This window comes from Astatotilapia calliptera, chromosome 4 (genome assembly GCF_964374335.1).
Source record: "Astatotilapia calliptera chromosome 4, fAstCal68.1, whole genome shotgun sequence".
Lineage (NCBI taxonomy): Eukaryota > Metazoa > Chordata > Actinopteri > Cichliformes > Cichlidae > Astatotilapia > Astatotilapia calliptera.
In genome coordinates this window covers 29943412-29963787 of record NC_137425.1, presented here as the reverse complement: position 1 = coordinate 29963787, position 20376 = coordinate 29943412, and the positions used below count along the sequence as shown (strand labels likewise).

The window sequence follows — 20376 nt, the reverse complement described above, 5'->3', positions numbered from 1 at the left end:
CCCCGACCTCCCCGCACAAGTCTACATCACTACTACTACTACCACCAGGCTACTACCGCTCCTGCTGCTATAAAGTTATTTATCGTTTCCATCCAAGAACTCACGCACCGCTCTGGCTACTGTGCATACCCATTGCAGCTCCTTCAGTCTGGGTCTCCTCAGTGTGCCCCCCTTCCCCCTCAGCCCCGCCGGTTACGGTCTGATTTTTGCAGCCGCAGAGCAGGCAGGAGTGGACTAGTCTAAAGTTGCCCAGAAAGTGATGCAAGGGCCGACTAGCTTAGCCAGCTAGCCTGTACGCCGAGACAAAGACAGGAGGCCGCCTCCAGAGCCCCTAGAGCCCCCAGAACAGCTGATGAGCGTTTTTTTTTTCTTAGAGGAAGAGGAGGCTGGGGGAGAGAAGGGGAGTTCTGGCTGCAACCAGGACTCAAAATACCACAATATGGATGGAAGCTTTTCTCTGTAAAAGTTTAAAAGGAGCGACAAAGAAGCAGCAGAAAAAGGTGTGCAACAAAGGCTGTTGGCCCATAATTTATCAGAATGTGAAGTGGATGTGAACAGCAGGTTTTAGACTCTAGGGAGATGGAGACATAGAGAGGGAAAGGAAAGGAGGAGCGCGAAATGAAACAAGTGTGTGATTTTCTCTTTCTCTTTTTAATAAATACAGCAATACTGCAGCATATAGTTGGCTGTAAACATTCAAGGATTAGGATAACGAAGGCATTTGTTTTTCTGAGACTCCATTGCATCCTACAGCTAACAGGTCTACTACTTTTTACGAAGATGTATTTTTTTTTTTAAGGCTGAGAGGGTTTATGGGACCTGATGCTGCTCACTGCTAGGCTTCAAAGTTTCGCGGTGTGCAAAAAGTTTCGTGCTTTTCGGCTTTCTCTTCTTATCTCTGCCGGGTCTGGCGGTGAAATCACCAGACCAGTTTTTTTTCAGAAAACATATGCACACACTGAGTCTTTAAAGATACACGTTTAGTGAGATTAGTTGGACATAAAAAATCTTTTTCTTTTTCTGCTGCAATTTCCTTAGTGCTTGTTTTCCTCTGACCTCGGACATGATTCAAACACAACTGAAACACATCACACCTTGCTATATTTTTTCAATCCTGTGCCTAACAGGAAAAGCTGAAAGCTCTCGCTGAAGCACTCATACAGTGACATATTGGATAACAGCTTTCTAAAAGTGACCTTTGACCCTGGAGCAGCAATGGATAAGCTCTGCAATGATCAACCAACTGGTCACAACTAGAATTCCAGTTTCTGCTTTGAACACTGACTCAGACTCTGATAACCTTTAGCACTCAGCTTTATTTTAAGTTGCAAGCATGAGCAGTCGAGGCAGACTCAATAAGTCAGTAGACTTTTAAAGTATAGGTCTTCAGTCAGCAGCAGTTATTGAAACAGCATTTCCATACTGGCACTGGCAAATTTATTTTAGTTAGAATGTCATTGATAATATGCCTGCAACCCACCTGTTTCTATAATTATTCAAACTAGCTTGATATTTATCTATTTAACCACATCGCAATGATTTTTTTTTTCTTTGTCAGTGTTTGGTGTCAGCTGTGAGGTTTTAAATAATCTCTGTCTATGATGTCAGATAACTCTGCCGGTAACTCTTTTGTGGAGCTTTCCATGACGAGGTACCTAAGAACTTTAAAACAATCTGACCTTACCTTAAACAAGCTATAGATAGCTTGTTTAAGGCTTGTTTAAGCAGATCTGCTGAGCACATCCCCCGTGTGCATCCACTTTCTGGATTTGACATCATGTGCAACTTCAGCGGGCTTCCGGCCACTTGCATTCTTTTCAAATGATCACAGTGGTTAGCATTTTATTTAGATAGCAAATGGAGTCACAGAAGAGAAGCTGCTAGTTCATGCTTTCTAAGATGAAAATATTAACATCAGAATTTTGGCATTCTGATGTCACATAATGATTTACTGTTTGTCGGAATTAATTTATATCTGATTTTCTTCCATGTTTGCTCATTTTACTCTAAAAGATTCAAAGTTCAAAACATTATTTCCACAATAAACCCAAAATTAGTCAGTTTTTAAATTTCACACATGCTTTGTTGAATAAAAATACGTTTTATCACAATGACACGCACCTTTCTCTAGAACAGATGGAATACCTGTTACACTCTGGGATACTTCCATGTCCATAAGGACACCCACTGCCATCACCACCACCTTCCTCAGAGATCAGTCAATGTCCATACTCTTTGTGTCCAAAAAAGACTTTTTCATCAAGTCTATTTGCAGAGTTTCTTCAAGTGTAATGAGCTCGAACAGCCATGCAGCATTGATACCGACATCACAGACACAACAACAAACCTAGCACTGCAACACATTTCATCTCCTCCCCTCTTGCAGATGACATACCACTTTCAACACCATTTTTCAGAGGGCAGATATGCACCAGGGAAAGAAACAGAGAGAGAGAGAGAGAGAGAAGTCTTACATGTTCATCTGCTTCCAGTTTGTTTAACTAAGGAGTGGGTCTCAGAGGGGGTGAAAGGACTTTTGGTTTGTTTCCCATATTCCATTCTAAATTTAATGCAAAAACAAAATGCCTGGAAAGTTAAATTAATCAAATTCAAACAATTCAAGTGCATGAACAAGCATTTTTTTTAAACATCTCAGCCAAGGAGCATGTTTGTGTAACTGTGCCATGTGGAAAATTACTAATTCATATCTTTGGTGTTGTTGTTTTATTAGTAAGGTTTACAACCACAAGCCACTCTGTGAGAAAACGCTAAACCTCCATAGGTGTGTACAGCCAAATTTGTAAAAAGTGTTTTTTATGTGAACTAAAAAATATTAGTTCACATCTTTGCTGGTATGCTATTCACCTAGTGAATACTTTCTTGTCATTCAGGATTGTGAAATCTGAATAAACCTACTTAATGTCTGTTGCTGTAGACACATAACTGAGGCATTAACTCGTCCTGTGTACAAAAGACCTGTTTGAACTCTATGTAAACCACGTGCTTCTGCTGAAGCTGCTTTCTGCTTCATGGCCCCTCAAATTCAAACAGGGATTATGCACAAACATATCCAACAACAAGAGCTGAGCTTAACAAGTTCTTACATCCCTTATACCCTTTCATTGTATGATTTTTTTCTTTTCTACACTTAGCTACTTGTATATCATTTTAGCCCAGTGTTACTCTCCTTTACTGCTCCAGGCAGGGTCGCACAACTTCCCAAAGAACTAACCCCATTTCACTAAGAGTCCTAAATCAGAAACTCATACCATCAACGCCTTCCTTTGACACGGAGTTAATCTTTATCAGAGATGCTAATCTTTGACCTCAAACTAAAAGAAAGCCCTGACACTAGGAGAAGGAAAGAAGGGGAAGGGGGGTTCTTGGGGTTTACCAGAAGGTATGATGTGGGGGTCGAATTGTTCTTTCTGCTCCTGGGCCATGAAAAGTGCCAAGCTCACCAAGCCTGTCAGGCATAGGTTGAACAGGGATGGATGTGACCTCCCATGCAAGTGTGTGTGTGTCTGTTGGGGGTGGGGGAGTGGCAGGTAGTATTCACAAAGTCAATGGTTAGCTAATTACCTTTTTACCTAAATGTGTAATATTGAACAAAAGCTCACCGCGATAGGAAAAAGCTGGCAGTTAATGATACAGTCAGCAATGTCTCAAAAATTTCCAAGATTTTCCAAATATTTTTTTTTAAATGTAAGATTTCACGTATACCTATAAATATCAAATTGCTCTTAACAGTATGTAGACTGTAGGTACGAGGGAATAAAACCTGGCAGTTATAAAGCAATTACACTGTAAATGTTACTCATGGGGAAGGAAAGGACATACATTACTAATAGTGGTGCGGGCTACTGAGCATATTAAACTCCACTTCTTACATTGTAATTCAGCATTACTTTTAGATGTGTAGACTTCCTGACTTTTATCTAAATTCATAATCAAACACCATATAATATAAATACTGCATATTAAAATGAAATTGTTTATCTGTAAATATTACATTCAAATGTAATAGATTTCAAAAGTGACCTAAAATTTGAGTCAGTCTGTAATTTGTAACGCTTTCATTTTGATTCATATGTCTAATAGGTGGAACCTGGTTATATTTTATTTTTAATATTTCTTTATTCACATCTAAGACAGACGCATAGATGGTGATTATATTGGTCAGTATTGTGCACTGCAGAAACCTGTTACAGGTAGTGACATGCAGGTATGTATGTATACAAGACATACAAGACCCACCATAAATAGTGATGGGTGGGTGGTGGGTGGGGATAATGGTGGTAGTGGGATTACACAGTCGGTTCTTTCTGGATCATATGCTGAAGACCAAAAATAATGACATCACAGAGTTTTGTACCGCATCAATATTTAACTCACTTTGACATAGATTATTTATTAATGCAGAATAGAATGCTGCCACTTGTAGAGTTCCATTAGATTTGGTGTATTATTATGGATCAGAGGAGAATAAACGTAAGGTCTCGTTTGACCATGTTTTTTGTAGAATTTGTCATTGTTGGTATGTAGGCTTTCTGGACATGCAGCCATTGTGGCTGCCTGTTGGTCAAAAACAATCATTTTCTGCATTTGAGAGTTAGTCCATCTAGGGACAGAAGCATTCAGTGATATGTGTCTATAGTAATTTGTGGTTTGGCAGGGCTTTCAAAATGGATTTTCCTAAGTTGTTATTATATAGCTCTGAGGCCTCATTACACTGAATGTTGAACAACCTGCACCACTATAAAAGGCCTGCATCCATTTCCTGACAACATGGTCCTCTTATGATGCAAGTTTCAGAAAAAGAAGCCAGTGACTGTAATATAATCGGGCCACTTGGCCTAGCAGCAGACAGTAGTGTGTTACAGCGGGAGAAAGCAGCTTTATGGATCTCAGCCAGACCTGTCAGGCTTTATACACAGCAACAGTGTTAGTTGTTCTTGCCCCTACTATTTTACTATGATTGGTATTCTGCCCATACTTTGTCAGTGATACACGAGGAAATCGATTAAATCACAGCTGTGCTAGACTTGCTGTGGGTTTTCATAACTTTTAAATCTATATACCTCTATACTTAGCAAAATACTTCAAGGTAAGTCCAGAGGATCTAACCACTGTTACACGAGATGGCATAAGCAACTCAGATTTAGCCTGGATGATACAGGGTGGGAGTATTTGATATGTTCAGCATTTTAGAATATGGCCGTTTTTTAAACTTGATTAAAATCATATATATCAGTTGACATTAGATGTAAAAATACACAAGAACAAACAAGCTAGGATTTTTGAAATAACTGCTTTCTTAGAAACAACAGAAGACAGCACTTTTGCTTTTGCCTTTCCAGACTGGTGGATGTGAGCTCTCAGGAATAGCTCTTCTTATAGTTACCAAACCTTTAAGTGTTTCTCTTTAATAATAATAATAATAATAATAATAATAATAATAATAATAATAATAATAATAATAATAATAATAATAATAATAATAGCATAGTATACTAGTGGGCTGTTTTCCTTGGATGAGTGCAGTTATTATATCTGCAGTTCATAAACAATATGGAGACTACATAAATGAATAAAGTCACAGTTTTGACTCTGAAATCTTGTTCTTTCGCAATAAATGTGTTAAGGGGCTCAAGAACTGATGGTTGTATGGTAAATCTATATTTAATGCACTTTTTTATGGACCTTAATTTCTCACCTCAGCCATTGTATAATTTGATTGTGATCCAGTTTTGCTTATGGTGTTTTCATATCCTTGTGATCACTCAATAAATGGACCCACGTCTTGGTGTAAGGAGGAGAAAGGCAACGCATTAGACCAAATGATTTCTGTTTGTAGTTATTTTACAATAGTTGCATTTGTAATTCGACGTCTATTGATAACCATTTCGTTTAAAATTGGTTGGAGCTAATATTTTTGTGGGGCCAAAGGGTGAGATGGGGGTTGATTTTTTGAGTAAGCAATCGTCACACTATCCCAAATTTCGTCGTGGCTAGCATGCATCTTCCTTCTTTATACATAGCAGCCATGCCCCTAATCGCCGAGACTCATTCTCTCTGTCCCACGCACGCACGCACGCTAACATGCACATACTAACACCTCACTTAGTCTAGCAGGCATACTGCTTTCCAAATGTGGGGCGAGTGAGCAGGGAGGTTGAGAAAGTAAGAGACAGAGTTCGTCCTATTTTCTGTTACCAATTCGGATGCATCTGTCTTCAGCTGCCTACACGCACGCGCGCACAGAAAAAGTGTTGGCTAGCAATAGAGCTTGCACGCGGTTTCACCCTATGGATGCCTGTGCGAGTTTGAGAGAGACCGCGGTCACACAACAGATAATTAATGACATGTCGAGCGGTGGAGTGTGTGGAATGGGGACGCCTCGGGAATAAGCACGGGGACACTGAGCAAGAAGCAGCCCGACAGACCTTACCTGCGCTCTTGGCGTGTCTTTCCAGATGGATATCCTCCTGGTGTTCGGTTTTTTCCTGGTTTCAGTCTGTTTTGGACACGGACGGACACACTAGCTACAGTTAGGATGACCACTGAATCCTCTCCGAAAGGCTTGGGCGTATTTTCTTTTAATTAATTGTACTTAAATACAAGCAGTCGCTCCTAGAGGTTGGAGTCCAAAATGGCACTAAAACGTTATTTATGCCAATTAAAGCCGACGTTTAAACTGCACCGTTACCTGTTATTATAGCACTGGTGAGCTCATTATGGCGCTTCTGTGACACGGCGTAAAGGAGACGCCAATCGTTTGCATGACCGGTTTGGGAAAAGACATAAATCTGGAGCGGCTCTGCTATAAATCTCCAGCAGTCAAGCCTACCTACAGCAAGCACGCTGACGGAACCCGCTTGGTCTGGGGCTCGCGGTGCGACTTTACCCTAAACGACACACCGCATGCACGCGCTCACCCCCTCCGCCTTTTGCTGTAAAACTCCCCTTGTAGCGGGCTGGTACGTTCCTGGTCAGAGCCACATCCAGGGCTTACGTTTGTCTGTTTTGTCGTCCGAGTTGACACTGTCCACCCCACTAATGTTTGGGAGACTGCTGAGCTCCGGTGGGCCTCTTTCTGAGCTGGACTTCAGAATAAAAACGGATAGAGCTTTCCTGGATTGAGGGTGACGCTGTATTCCCTGGGCTGCTTTTCGCTGCTCCTTCCCCTTTCTTCCCTTCTCTTTCGTTTAACTAAAAAGAGGGTCACGCAGTCCTCCTTTTCCATTCTCTATCTTCGTCTTCATCTTCCCTCGCTCTCTTTGGTGCAAGCTAACCAAATTCACCATTATTATTATTATTATTATTATTATTATTATTATTATTATTATTATTATTATTATTATTATTATTATTATTATTATTATTATTATTATTATTGCTACTACTAGCAATGAGTAACCTTGGTGAGCTAAAACCTCTGCAGACCAAAGCAATCTACGTTTAAGCCTAAAACACGTATCTTCAGGCGCGTCGTAACTGCTTCTTTGGTTACCGCTGGAATATAGTCTCTTCTCTCGGCGGTCCCTGCTTTTCTGGACAGACGGCTTGACACTGTGAACTGTTCCTGAAGCAGTTTGCAGTCTGACAACCTAGACAACCTGGGGAATCTGGGAGGGAGAAAAGGGAGTTCTGGTTTTGTTCCTGTCCAATAAGGGAGTGTGGTTAAGGTGCACCAGAAGGGTTAGCGAGGTTCACCGTAACCTGCCTGTTCATACTGCCTGCGCAAAGGCCAGATGTTGGTTATTACATGGCGTCAAACTGAGCGCGATCAGAGGAGAAGAAGAGGGAGAAGGAGGCCGAGAGAGCAGAAATTCCGCTGTGATTTGACCTGCGCGTTCACAGAGGGGAGCCATTTCCACCTCGCTTGGTTTTACACAATTAGTGGGCGATTTTAGCCTATGCGCAATTACTTTAAGATCTCCGATGTATTCATTATTAATGTTAAGGTTCAAAAGTTGCATACAACCACGCAACCAAGAGATATATATGTGTTCAAATCTATGATGTTGATGTGATATACAAACGGTGACTAGATATGAAGCGTTATAGCAACAGTATTCTAATCTACTTTGCACGTGTGGATTTTAAGTCCTGTTTATCCTTACTTGCGCCGATACAAACAGATGCACTTGCCCCCCCCCCCCCCCCACCACCACCACCACCACCACCACCACAGACACAAATTCACGCTTGTAAAAGGTACGTGTGTCATCTGCCCACGCTTGTAAACATGCCCTCTACACACACAATGAGAGATAAAGAGAGAGAGCGCGCGAATGAGTACGTGAGAGACAAGTTCAATTACACAAAAGTAAAGCCGGTATTTTTAGTTTTCTGTTATGATAGAAGAAAGAGAACGGAGAAAGGAAATCAGTTCGCGCCTGCTCTCTCCCTCCACTCCTGGTGGAAACATTTCCGCCTCAGCAGCTCGGGCTGTCTTATCGCGCTTGTGCTGGCTCTCCGGCCCGGTTCAAATGGGTGATGAAGGGAGAGAAAAAAATGGAGCTCTCGGGTTTTGGATACGGTTTCAGCGTCTCATTTTTCACAAGCTTCGAATCACTACCTTCACGCAGACGTTTATAAATTAGCAGAAGGATTCTTACTGATTTATTTTCAAACGGGTAATCGTCTCCGCGCAAGAAAGAGCTCTGGAAGTACCTGGCGCGCGGAGCGTGAGTGGTTAACTCCGGCCAGTAAGAGATATGGGACTTTCGGTTTATTATTATTATTATTATTATTATTATTATTATTATTATTATTATTATTATTATTAATAATAATAATAATAATAATAATAATAATAATAATAATAATAATAATGAGATATCGTCGTGCTTACATTGGTTAATTGTGTGTCTGTACTGTAATAAATCTTTCATGTTAGGGGTCCTTTAAAAGAATGTAACCGGTTTTTGTAAACATTATTTTTCCCACGCTAAATCTCTCCCTCGTTAACGTCCATCAGCTGCAGATTTATGAGGCCGAGTAGTCCTCGGATTTATGTTTTGACTGTTTTCGAGGAAACCCTACTCTTCTCTGTCTTTCCATTTCCATTTTCGTTTCGTTTTTTTCCCTTGTTTTTCGCTTTACCCGCTAGCAGGCAATTAAACTGAGATTTTCTGCAAGCGACTATTGAGCACGATGTATTGGAAAATACAATTAAAAATTTAAAAAAGAAATCAGTTTAACTTTAGGCACCAGTCTTCTGCTAGAAGTGGGACACATTTTGAGGACTGTTCAGTTCGTCAGTGCTGCTTCTTCATTTGGATTTCATTTGCATGAACAGAGTATTTTAAATACACTTTATGATTATTTTTTTAAATGTGGTCACAACAAAAACATTTTGCTATGTAACATACATATGTATAATTTCACAAAATCGCACTGTCTCTATACGGATGTATGTGCCGCACAAAGGTTACATGTCATTTTATTGCGTTAATATGTGGCTACTATATCTCTAGCTTGTGTGTAAATAGAGAGGGCGTTAAAACTGAACTAAATATTTTAAATACAATTTTTAAAAGAATGATTCACTCTTTTCAGATTGGTCGCTCCCAGGACTGAAAATATTTCCTGCTAGGGAAAAAGAACAGTGAAGCAGTCAATATGGCTGCCAGTCTCAGCAATGAGTGGGCAGATGCCTTGTGTGAGGTCTTGTGTCTTGTGCCTACTTGCTTTTGCTTCTCTTTAAGATGCGTAGGATTGTACCTTGTCTATGAACATGTGCAATAAAAGGATGCTTCAATCACAGTGAATGTTAACAGAAACGTAGGACGTAAGAGCAACACAAGAAAACAAGCAATGCACCGATAAAGGATGAAAAGGAAGGTACTTCGACAAACTGCTCTTAATGAGAAATAATACGCGTATCACAAAAACCGCGATCGACAACACCAGTGATATTGAAACATGTACTGTAATATGATAACGTTAGCTTTGAACATCTGTTGAACATCTTTTGTACAGTTGCGGACTCTCCGTGCATAGGTATTTCACATTTGGTTAATTGGACAAAAAAGACATTTAATAGTTAACATAATATGATCAAATATTGTCTTTACTTTTCTGACCATTGTAATTATAGAGTGGAAAGCAAACCGTGAACAAATGCTTATTTTTTATTCCAATAGCATTTTAGCTGCCTCTTTTATTCTCTGCTAAAACGAGCTGCCAGTATTACAATTGCCCTGCAGCGGGCTTCAGTGTAAACATTAATTTCAGCGTCAGTTATTTGTGGTCTTTCAATAGAAGGCACGCCTCAGTAACACATTAATGCCTAATATTAATTTCTTTCCACATTTGTATTACAGAACATAAGGCTACATAAATACCGGACCGAGTGAACACAGTTCGGTCTCAGAGAAGTTAAACGTGGATAACAGCACCAGCTTGAATGGATGTCAGACAGGGCGCGATATCATTTCTCAGGACCGTTTCAAACATTTCAATTATTTCAGATGAGTCTGAGCTGGAACTATCTTGTCATACCAAACATACTTAGCTGTGGACACATGGCTGAGATAAAATAAGATAAAATATTTCAAGCACTATTTCAATGCTGCATCGTCATCTAAATACATGTGTGTGTGTGTGTGTGTGTGTGTGTGTGTGTGTGTGTGTGTGTGTGTGTGTGTGTGTGGGGGGGGGGGGGGGGGGGTATTGGGGGGGGGGGGGGGTATTGGGGGTTGGTGCCACAATCCACCCCCTTTTCTGTCTACAGAAATGAGGCGAGATATTGTTTTTGACAGGGCTGCGGAGAGCAGGAATACACATCTTGAAAAGCGCCGCCTTTTGTTGCTGCTGTCGTTATTATGTGATGGGAGGCCGGCGGAGAAGCTCTAATTTGGTTAAGCTAAGGTTTACACTGCTGCTGATGGCCAAGCGGGGAACGAGACTACTGAAGGAGAGAGAGGACCATGCTGCAAAGGGGCCCGGCCTTAATTGTAAAACGATTCGAGGGGCACATCCATCAGTTCCAATACCAACCCTATTGTTTTGTAATTTGTAATAAAAAATATTAATAATATTAATAACACTAAAATCTGTAAAACAGTCTTGCAGTTCATTGTTTGCAATGCTGCAAATGTATCACACCAAAACAACGCAGCAAGCCTAGTACACTGTGTGTCTCTCTCTCTCTCTCTCTCTCTCTCTCTCTCTCTCTCTCACACACACACACACACACACCTACTGGCAATGGAAACGACAAAAAAATGGAACATCTCATAGTGTCTGACTTTCCATTACAAGAGGGCACACGAAATGCACCCAGCTTAATAGCAGACACGTGTGAATATAAACATGGATGGGGAAATAGAGAGGAAGGTCCTCCCATGTCTGCATCTTATTTTGCTCACCACATTAGAAGCTCTGACTCACGGTGGAGGATTTGAGCCAAAGCAGAGACACTGAGCTCTGACATGTGTAATGGCGAACAGCTCCATTCCGACGGGCATCCACAGAAAATGGGCAATAAGGAGAAACAAAACTTTATTTGTTGCATTAAGTTAAAGTTGATGCCACATAGCGCCTAACAGTAGATAATTTAAAATGTACAATAAGATGCAGTTAGGTTTGTTGGTACGTAAAAAGTCCATCTTCACTGCAAAGCCTGTTTCAGTGCAGAAAGCAGCCTAATGATTGCATTTCATTTACAAACCAGGGACTTAATGAAGATCAACAAGGTTTCCTTGTCATTTCCATCTTTAGTCCGAATTCCTTGGCTGAGTTACTTGGATTCATTTCTGCCTCCCGGCTAGATAGATGAGCTTTTCCTGGCCCATTGGTCTTTTTTATGAGATTTCATGCCGGCCGAGCCGTGCCCCGGTGTGCCAAATTTAAACAAATCTCTCGTTAATTGGTCGTCTCAGTAATTCAAGACCTGAAAGCTACAGCCAAATACTGTCATACTGAAGCGGGAAAACCCGAAACGCCCGGAGTAATAATTAAAGTGTAAAAAAACAAAGCTAAAGGACAAAAAAGAATAAAAAAGAAAGAAAACACAGGGGCGTGCATGGGGGCCGAGAAGGACGAGAGAGATTAAGTGGAAATTAAGCCGGAAGAGGAGGAAGGGGAAAGAGGAGCCAGTGGCGCAGCCGTGGCATGAACTCTTCCTGCTCTCCTTCCTCTTTCCCCTGTACCGTCGGTCCATCGACCGTCATTTTCCCCAGCCGTCTTACACACAGCGCAGGAAACCGTGATTTATCGTGGGCAGCGCCATAAACAACAGCGCTCCCTCACAAACACACAACGGCAGCCCCGGCCGCACGCTGACACCGAGCCTTACAATAAATCAAGAGAAGTAGCTAGCTGGGAGAGAGAGGGGGAAACGAGAGAGAGAGGGAGGGAGAGGGTGAGAGAAAGAGAGAGGGAGAGAGAGAGGAATGGACAGAGAGTCAGACAGATAGAGAGAGATGTAAAAGCAGACATGAAGTGATGGACGAAAGATGGAGAAGAATATCCAAGTGTTTCTTAAAATATAAACAGCCGTCGGCTAGCATTGCACCGCTCTCTCTCTCTCCCTCACTCTCTCTCTCTCTGGTTTTCAGGCTGCTCGGCTGCACGCTACAACCCATAAACAATGGCTGATGGTGATGATGATAGGTGGGGGGTGATGTGTAAACAACACGACAGAAACATGCACGACATAAAAAACACACGGCGAAAGACGAGTATTTGGGGGGCAATATTTACCACGATGTTAAAGTAGCCTATGATTCACAGAGAGGGATGCGGGAGAAGGCGGCGCAGCGGCGGAGAAGATGAGGAAGGAGTGTGGTTTCCCCCCATGCAGTTCCTTTCCTTCCGCAATACTCACGGTGTCCACAACGACCCGCAAGATACACGCCCGTCCAAATTTGTTTTATTGCAGCCTCCCTCTATCTTTTCTCTTTCCCTCTCTCTCTCTCTCCCTCTCTCTCTCTCTCTCTCTCTCACTCACTCCCCCTCTCTCTGTTGGTGTTTCTTGGTGTCTCCTCTTTTCCCCCTCTCTCCCCCTCTCTTTCTATTTTTTCTTCTCGCTCTCTTTCACCGCTGTTTTTTTTTTTTTTTTGGAGGGGGGGGGGGGGGTGAAAGGACAGTTCTACGTCAAGAGCAGCGGCACGTCTCGCAGTTATATTCCTGACGAAAACATATCTATTCTACAACCTCTGCATTAATTATTTAATGAATCACGTGATGTGTTGTTGGGGCGGGAGGTGTTTGGCGGTAGTGGTGGTGGGGGCTCTCTCCGTTTGTGGGACCCACACGGGCCCGTGGATGCATGCATGCATGCAGGAGTCCAAATGAAGTCAAAAAAAGAAGAAGAAGAAGAAAAGGAAACACTTGTGTTGACTTTTCAGTCGGAGGATGTTCGTGTGTAGGGTAAAGCAGTGGAGGCCTGGGACAGACACACAGAGGGGCCGATAAAAGATGAATTCGTCTTTTAAAAATGACTGCACGCCTCACACTCGTTCTTCGTTATTGCTCACTGTCATCTCTTTCTCAGCTCGCCGTCAGCCGACCAAAGAAGCGGGATTCCTTCCGTTGCTCCGTCTTACATTTGAGCCTGTGCTATATTTCAGTGTTTCTAGAAAAAGGAAATACCCGATGATGGCGGCAATAATTTATCAGATACACAGCGCTGGGGGGGGGGGGGGGGGGTATTTTTCTTGTTTCGGTGTCATATTCACTCCAGTCTTGAAGCTAAACTAAATATTTAACGGTAGCAAAGACTACCTGCCATCTGTGTCAGTGAGAACAAATTTCCTCAAATCTGTTTGTTTGATAATTAGGACAGACATCCTGTTAGGCGTCTGGAAACCCAAAACTAAATATAAGGCAGGCTTTTCTCCGAACTCTATAGGATAATAAAATTCAGAATTAAATATTTTGCTTGGACTCAATTAACCAACTTCACCTTACTTTTTTTAATCCCATTAACAAGATTTTGGTGCGGTGGCGAAGTGTAATTCGATTAGAATGAGATTTGTATTACTTATTTCGAGTTCGGTAAAGTAGCAAAGAAGAGAAGAGAGCTCTCACAAAAACAAAACAAAAAAAGAAAGAGACCGCAGAGGAAGAAAGAAAAGAGTAGATGAAGAAACAGCGAACTGACAAAACCCCCGCCATGAGGCCGACTGAGCTGCAACAATAGAACGTTGGAATCCTTCTATTGCGGGCTACCAAAGCTCGAGCCGACTCCAGCAGAACAATAGAGACTTGGAGTAGAAAAAAATGTTGAGGCTCTGAAGGCTAACCTAGCTGCTGAGTAGCAAATAAGAAACACTTCAAGGTCAAAGCATGGGCCTCGGGATCCTCAAGAAAGCGCTTATTTTTCCGCTCATGGCGATGGAGAGACTTTTAAAGAGCTTTTAGAAAATCATCCATTAAAACATAAAGGATCCTCTTTTAGGGACTTACCAAAACCGTCAGGGAAAGGTAAAAATATTTCGATTTCTATTCAAGTGACACAAAAGAGCAATATTGGCAAACAAAGAGTAGCTTTCTCAAAAGTGCAGTACAGAAATGCAACTGGCCAGTTTGCTTTTAAAAATGCAATCTACCCATGACACGTCTCCAAATAATTGGCAAAAGGAAACAAATGTGGCTGTAAACTATTAACAGTGACAGACCTGCTTGGACGTGTATTTATTTCTTCTTTCTGATGCACTAAAAACATGCAGATACTCCTTTAAATATACGCTGCCAGCACCGCGGAGATTTTTACCCACAACAAGATTGAAATCAAACATTTGCCGTGGTGATGATGGCGTCTTTAATGACGGCCATAAATTATAGCAATCACAGTTTGAAACAACAGCTAAGATAAGCAGCAGCGAAGACCTGGGCCGGCCTGACAACGGCCATAGAATCAGTCCTGTAAACTTGGCACAACCGCATGCAAAGCCATTACCGCAAAACACCAAACCGTTTCAAAACGTCCCAAAAGCGACGGGCGGAGGATTTTTCACTCATCTGCATCTTTATCCATTCATATCATGAGAACAAAATGACCCATGCATTATTTTACATTTATACTCCTCGAATAATTCACTTATACTCAGCATTACAACACAACACCGCGCGATCCACGCCAGCTTCAAATAGCTAGTTTAAGATTTATCAGTAGAACTGAGAGTCGGCACTTGAAAAGACTGTAAAAGAGTTCTTTGAGATCCTGGGGCTTTCTAGGTCAGTGATGGTAGATAGACAGGTAGATTCTTCCTCGTCGTTAATGATTAACTAAGTTTTGAATAAAAAGAGAGAAATCTTTTGTTAAGATGGATAATGGCCTGAAAATGAAAGTGCCGAGATGTGATTTATCGCTCACATATTCTAGGTGAGAAAATGTATAATAATAATAATAATAATAATAATAATAATAATAATAATAATAATAATAATAATAATATCAGTAGTCGCAGTAGTAGTAGTAGTAATAGTAGTGGGAGATGTGTGTGAGAGAAACAGGGGAGACAATGAGAGGGAGAGAGAGAGATTGATTTAGCCTGCCCCGACACGTTGCCTTTTACTGCGCCTCGTAAATCTGTCTCGAGATAGCAGTACGCATACAACCATTTCCCCCCCTAATATTCTTCTCCACGTGCGAGACGTGAGGTCTTCCCTCCGCTCTGGGATTAAAGCGGTGACGTCGCTCTGGGATTAAAGCGGTGACGTCCCCGGGTCAGTTTCACGAGTATAGTTTTAAACATCCTAAAACAGAAGTACTATCTTCTTTTACTCCTCCTTCTTTGTCTTCTTCTCTGCTCTATATAATGAACTAAGTCACATTATTATTTATGGCAACATTATTATTATTATTATTATTATTATTATTATTATTATTATTATTATTATTATTATTATTATTATTATTATTATTATTATTCAGAATCCTGTTCGAAACTCGCCTGCATGGAATAATTAGAAAACACAACCACAACTGTGTGGCCGTTTATGATCAGACTGGTGGGTTAGTGGTTCACTTTAGTTCATTTTAAAGGGAAAATGGAAAAAGTATGGATTAGTTTCATATTGTAGTCTGTTATGGCTTCACAGTAATTTATATCATATAAGATATTAGCGAGCAGTTAATATATCCACGTACAGTTTATTTATTGTGTTGTAATATCAATAATAGAGCGTGATATAAACTGCAGGGTTGATTGATGTCTGTCAGATTTTCACTTTACAAGACTGTGAGGAACAAATCTGTAAAAACATCAAAATGGAATGGAATGGAAAACTGGACAAAAAAAATTAAGAGCAATATTTTTATCCGTCAAATTCATGGCCAACTTTGCTTAATGTGTGTTTGTTTTTTAGGAAAAATTAATTAAACTCAAAGTACAAGCACATGATGGTGGTCAGAGAGTCCGTAAAGAAAGCATCCAAAAGGTAAAAACATGCAAAAAGCATAATTAGACAATTATTTATCATATCTTTTATCATACACATTTGATTTTTACTATCATCCTTACTGACGATAGACAGTTATAGTGACACCCCCCCCCCCCCCCCGCCCTGTTACGGGGTATTTAATGCAGCATTAACCTGCACAAGCAGCGACAGACGCACACAAAACATTTTGCCACGAACGCGCCATTTGCAACAATATTATAATGCTCAGACTTATTTTAGAAACAATGATAAATATTATAGCCTGAAAAAAACTGATAATACTACAAAATGTACCTTATTTACAACTGTCTTTGTTGCCTCTGTGAAGTTCTAGCTATATTTAAAGACACATTATTCATTGAAATCCTCACTGTGGAATTGAGGGTAAGCCAGCGTGTAAATGATTGAGATCTTTAGAACATGCCACTCAGATATCTTTTTTTTCTAAAATGCTTGAAAACGATTAGAAGTGACTTATAATAAACGTAAACAAACGGCAGATTTTACCAAATCCTCATTCTTACGTGTCTCCGATTTGCTGCTCTCAGTGCGCTATTCCAACTATACTTTATATGAAAAGGCAGTGAGTCTTTGTCATTAGGATGCTGCAGTAAAAAGTAAAGAGAAGTTGGTTAATCCAACAGTATAAATAGGCTTGTATGGGCCTAATTCTCCGCCATTAGTCATACAGGCAACAGAAACCTATTTATCACTCACATGTAACGGATATGAGAGCTGCATGCTGTATCGTACAATAGTAACTTCATCAGATTGCAGGCCTGCTTGTCTTCAAATTTCACTGGAAGTCTGACAACACTTGGTCACAAATTGACACGTGATTTCTTCATTATACATTTATTATCAGGGACGGGAACATTGGAGTTGAATACGAGCCAGCTGCAGAGCTGAAACAAAAACCAAGCAAACAAATGATTATCAAAAGTTGTTTAAACCCCATTAGAATCATCATTCCATCATTCCTTTTGTTCTGCAGCGAAGTCCACTCGAAAGCTCTTCTGCCGTCCTTGCTACTAATAAAGTTATTAGTGCTGATAAAGGCAAGACACTAGCAATTTCTGTAATTCTTCATTGCCTGGGTTAACGATATAATAATATTTGAGCTCGTGATTAATTGGCACATTATTGAAAAAAAAGTATTTAATTATTTAGAAAACCCTTTGACTAACCAGGCACGGATTGGAATCCACAAAGAGCGTGTATGCGCGTGCTGCTACTTGGCAGCCGCTATTTGGCTCTCTCTTTTTAATACTTAATACGTGTCTACTTTTAAATGGCTCCCCCGCACGCGCTCATGCACGCGCTCAGCCCGTGCAGCACTAAAAGCCTGGCAACCATATATCTCTCGTGACGACCTCCTCCTGCAGCCCGCGCGCCTACACTGTGACCTCTTCGGCTCCTCGAGCTCTCCAGAATAATAAATTTCTCGGGCAACGTGGATGCTGGGAGAGAGAGAGAGAGAGAGAGAGAGAGAGAGAGAGAGAGAGAGAGAGAGAGAGAGATGACGGGGAAAAGGAGCGGGCGATTTGTCTAGCAATTAGCAAACGCGGGCCATAGAGGGAGGGAGGAAGGGAGGGAGGAAAATACAGAGGTTTGTGTAACTTTTGTGTATCTGTGTGTGTTCCAGTCTATGACGATCGCTGAACACATGCGCTCATATTCGGTGCCTGGCACCTGATGTTCCACTGCATGTGTGAGTGTTCTGTTTCCTGTGCAAAGCTGCTGTTGAAACATCAGTTCCATCGGTTGGCTCAGAGCCTCCAAACAGCGTGCAAAGCAAAGAGCTGCTTGTCTGTAAACTGCAGGTCACATCTGTCTGTATGATCCCCGGCTGTTTCATGCTTTTAACTTTATAGTTATTTACATGCTAATCCCCCTGACACTACAAAATAAGTCTTCTTTTGGATTAAGTGAAGCATCAGGAGCAAGTAGTCAAGCTACAGAGAAAACACTTCACACAAGCATACAGGTATAAAGTATCTTTCAGTAAAGGAAAGCTCAGCAGACCTTTGCGATATAAGAGAGATACTGTTTGTTTGTTTGTTTGTTTGTTTGTTTGTTTGTTTGTTTGTTTGTTTGTTTGTTTGTTTGTTTGTTTGTTTGTTTGTTTGTTTGTTTGTTTGTTTGTTTGTTTGTTTGTTTGTTTGTTTGTTTTTCAGTGAAACTGCAAGAGCTCAAAGTAGAAATTACATTAAGTCACTTGAAGAATTGGTCCTTTATGAATCATATTATAGTATTTCAATATCCATTAACACTCAACATTAACATCGAGGGATGGGTCAAGTTTGAATTTCCCCACATAATTGTAATATTGTATTATAGATTTATTCACCTGACTGCGGTATTTGTTACCAAAATGCACAAAAACACTTTTCTGTCACATGCTGGAATGGCTTGCCTATTTTTAAAACTGCATCCGTTAGTTCTTACGGGACTTGACAGAAATGTAAGTTAAAACAAAAACAAAAAATCCTAACAAAACAGCTGGTCTACAGCTTTTGTACGTTTTCCCACATCTGTGTCTGTATGTACTGTGTCCGACTCATCGAATGTTGCACTACTACCAAAATAAGCATAACATGTTTGAACATTTCAAACCGTAAAAATTGACATGGTTACTCTGAATACTTTTATAGTTAACTGTGATTGTACAAACCCTTGCCAACCCTATAAACCTTATGTAATAACTAGAAAACACCAGATCATTTAAAAATATATATTTTGCTAACTATCAGCTGGGTCACAGGGAAAAACAGATTGTGCAAAAAGAAATGATAGAAGTTTCCAAAGATTCCCAATAATACTCAGAAAATCAGAGTTCTATAAACTTCAACCTGTCCTGTCCTAAACTATTTGTAAACTGTGGCATTGAACTACTCCAGCTTCACATTTGCTGTAAGTGGAAAAACTGTCAATTAACGATCATCTTATCGTTACGCTATAGTACATGGCTGACCTGAGTCAAAGGTTTTCCCGATGCAAGGCAAAGTGCATAGCACAGTTTTAAGGATTCCGCCACCAGTGAATTCACAGCAGCTCATGTATAAATGTCTGACTACTTCTTAGTGGTTCATTTAAAATGTCTTTTGAAGTTTAATGTAATTGAAATGTCTTATAATTTTAATAAATATACACAGACACTGTTATGACTGATACACAACTTCTTGTTCATATACTTGTTGCTTTGCTGAATCAGTACTATTGAAGACACACGCACACACACACACACACACACACACACACACACACACACACACACACACACACACACACACACACACACACACACACACACACACACAGGCGTGAACGTCCACTAGTTAAAAGGCTACTAGCAGCTTTTGCAGCCATGCAGACAGAAGGGGCATGCTGTGTTTACATTATCATCGAGGTCTGCGCAGCATCAGACCTAACACATCTACGACACAGTTTCGCACTTTAGCTCTCAGGACCAGACGCAGAGAGCCCCGGTCTTATATTCTCTAAACGACAGAGGGTTCAACGAAGGAAAGACATTTCCAGTAGTTTCAGATGACTCAAACCGCTACACCACACTTCAGTTGAAGTCCCAGTCAGAAGTGGCTTCTTACTGACCCCTGTAGAGGTGGATGAGTTGTCTGCTGTCTGTCTGTTTGGGTGTGGGAGTGGAGATATCACTGTTACCCCTGGGTTACAGTGCCCTGAACTCAGTCTGTTATGACTAAATGGCCTGGTGGCTCTGGAGGTCTGGGAATGTCCGAGGGAGCGCAACCTAGTGAGGTCAAGGGGGACAGGGACTAGAGGGGGTAGGTGTGGTGTGGAGGATGAAGAGGGGAGCCACAGGTCAGCCTCTGGTTTCAGAGCCACTGGACCTCATCGGTCAGAAAAAAACGTGTCCCCTGGCTGAACCCTCTGTGGCCTTAGCTTGGCCATTCCGTGTATGACCATTGATTTTTCCCTCCTCCATCTCTCCTT

The 20376-nt window shown here is 41.1% G+C and overlaps 1 protein-coding gene across 9 annotated transcripts in view; it reads right to left on the bottom strand.

Annotated features, from left to right (window-relative positions):
- The window catches only part of hoxb3a (homeobox B3a), a 79505-nt gene that overhangs the window by 15989 nt on the left and 43140 nt on the right, over positions 1 to 20376 (bottom strand). Inside the window, exon 1 of one of the 9 annotated variants that reach the window (XM_026165921.2) lies at positions 12718 to 13564. The exons of 5 other annotated variants lie outside the window; for them this stretch is intronic. The gene's annotated coding sequence lies outside the window, so the exon portion shown is untranslated. Of the gene's footprint in view, positions 1 to 108; positions 1762 to 6451; positions 8168 to 12717; positions 13565 to 20376 lie in introns of those variants that run through there. 3 more of the 9 variants (XM_026165922.2, XM_026165919.2, XM_026165920.2) reach the window with 3 other exon arrangements.